The following is a 2,680-nucleotide window of genomic DNA, read 5'->3' as shown; positions in this document are numbered from 1 at the left end:
GCGGGCAGGGCCATCTGGAAGACACCTACAGCTGGCGATCAGCAGCTTCCTGGTAAGAGTGCAGGAGAGGGGCCAGGGGGCTCAAGCATGCACACAAGAGGCAGAATGGTGGTGCTGAATGAGTGGGAAGCTGTCCTTCCTCTAGGAGCAGCCCTCGCTGGCTCCAGTCACCTGAGGTGAGCAAACTTCCTGCACTGCAGCCCCTTCTAAGTGCTGACAGGCCACTGCGCATGCAGACAGCCCACCCCAAGGAAAAATCCAGAACCATGCCAACCTACAAAACCATGCCAGCCTACAAAACCATGCCACCTACAAAACCCCAAGGCAGAGGTTCAGCAGAGCACTTGCGTCTCTCAACGTCGCTGGCTTGACTGGCCCTCCTTCCAAGTGGACTTCATTCGCGCTAAAGCTTTTGAATGAACCTTCACTCCTGCGCTAACGCGTGGCCTCTCAGCTGTGCCCCCTCCGACAAATTCCTTCTTCCAAAGAGGCAAGACATGAGTTGCTGCAGACCCATACGGATTCGCTGCTGCTAACAAAATAATTTAATCCTCACCACAGCTCAGAGGTTGAGGTGACCATTATCCCTCCTCAAAGATAGGGAAACTGAGGCACAAAGAGGTCATGTGAGCTCCCAAGGTCACAGCTAGAAGGAGCTGAGACAGCAAAACCCAGGTCTTCCTACCTCCAAATCTCACCCCTTGTCTCAGTGCGGCCGTCCCCGGGGAAGGAGCCTGTGCCATGGAATTACCTCTTTTTCAGAGTTTAGTATTTCAGGTCACATCTGAGTGAGGCCTGCTGTTTCCTCTGAAAAGTCTGGCCTGACCTTAGGCCACTGCTGACTGGTCGCTGGCACAGTCCCCTGTTGGCGGTGATGGGCTCGGGGGAGGCTGCTCTGGGCAGGACTGAATGGAAACTCAGATAACTCAACAATTCTTGTTTATCTTTGTGGTACAAATATACAAGACCATTTCAAGATATAAACTATGAAAATGCCTAGTGCTGGCATGGACGTGGGGAAATGAACACTGCTGCTCTGTGTTGCTGGAGGTTTAAATCTGTATGGCCTCTGGAAGGCATGTTTTTTTTTGTTTTTTTCCTGAGACAGGGTCTCCCTGTGTTGCCCAGACTGAAGTGCAGTGGTGCAATCGTGGCTGACGGCAGCTTAGGCCTCCTGGGCTCTGCAGGGCACTGTGGCACTCAGCCAGAGGTCTTAGAAATGCAAAGCCTTTCACTCAGCCTTTAGGAACACAGTTTAAGAAAAGAGTCCCATCTAATTGGCATCCACGCATTGATTCCCTCAGGGTCAGGCCGCTGTGTGCTCAATGGCATTCAAGTCCAATTAAGAAAGGTGTATTCTTCCCTGAACTGCTTTTGCTTCCCCACACATAGGAAAGCATCTGGACTATTTAGAAAAATAGCCTTAGCCGGGAGCGGAGGCTCATGCCTGTAATCCCAACACTTTGGGAAGCCGAGGCAGGTGGATCACGAAGTCAGGAGTTCAAGACCAGCCTGGCCAAGATGGTGAAACCCCGTCTCCACTAAAAATATAAAAATTAGTCAGGCATGGTGGCAGGTGCCTGTAGTCCCAGCTACTCAGGAGGCTGAGGTAGGGAACTGCTTGAACCCAGGAGGCAGAGGTTGCAATGAGCCGAGATCACATCATTGCACTCCAGCCTGGGCGACCGAGTGAGATTCTGTCTCAAAAAAAAAAAAAAAAAAAAAGCCTCTGATTATGCACGGAAGTTTCTATTTTGTGAGTTGGCTTCCCACTGTTAAAGCCTCAGAGTTTTCAATGTAGAGGCCTTCAGGATTTGCCAGTCCAACATTTCCCAAAGTGTCTTCCATGGGAAGCTATAGGCTGCATGGAAATGGGGGCTTTCATGATGGAACAAGCTTGGGAAAATGGAACGTTTACTTCCCTGCAGGACTTCTCAGAGCCTTTGCTCTATGATGGCCATTACCAGACTCCACAAAGCACATGGAGGATGTGGTGTTTTGCACCCATGTTCAGCCACTGGATTCGTTTCCTGTGGCTGCTGTTACAAAAGACCACAAACCGCGTGACTTAGACAACAGAACTTTCCTCTCCCACGTCCTGGGAGCCAGAGGTCTGACGCCAAGTTATCGGCAGGGCTGCGCTCCCTCCGGGGACCCCTCCTTGCCCCTCCAGCTTCTGGTGGTGGCGATAACCCTTCGTGTTCTGTGGCTTGGGGCTGCATGTTCCAAACGCAGCCTCTGCTTTCACCCCCCTCCTTTCTGCGTGTCTCCCCAAACTCCTCCTTCTACTTTCTTATAAGGAGACAGGTGACTGAGTTCAGAGCCTATCTGGGTAACGCAGAGCCGGCTCCTCCTCTTGGGTTGTTTAAAGTAATCCCGTCTTTTGCCATATTGCGTAAACACAGGTTCTAGGGATTAGAATGGGGACATATTTAGGGGCCACCACTCAGCGCCCTGTAGCTGTCATCCTTTTTGGGTGTCGCATGTCACGGGTGGATGCCCCAAGGAACACCTGAAGAGAAACAGCTCGAGTCCAACCTTCTGCTTTGCAGACAGAGAAACTGACGCCTGCAGTGAGGAAGGGATTTGACGAAGTTCCAGAATGTGTCTGCATCGGAGCCGGGTCCCACCCCTCCGTCAGCTGACCACACAGACTCCTCGCTGAGTGTGTGAGGGGCCC

This window comes from Cebus imitator, unplaced genomic scaffold (genome assembly GCF_001604975.1).
Source record: "Cebus imitator isolate Cc_AM_T3 unplaced genomic scaffold, Cebus_imitator-1.0 Scaffold159, whole genome shotgun sequence".
NCBI lineage: Eukaryota > Metazoa > Chordata > Mammalia > Primates > Cebidae > Cebus > Cebus imitator.
The sequence above is the reverse complement of the archived record's forward strand: the minus strand, read 5'-3'. Positions refer to the sequence as shown.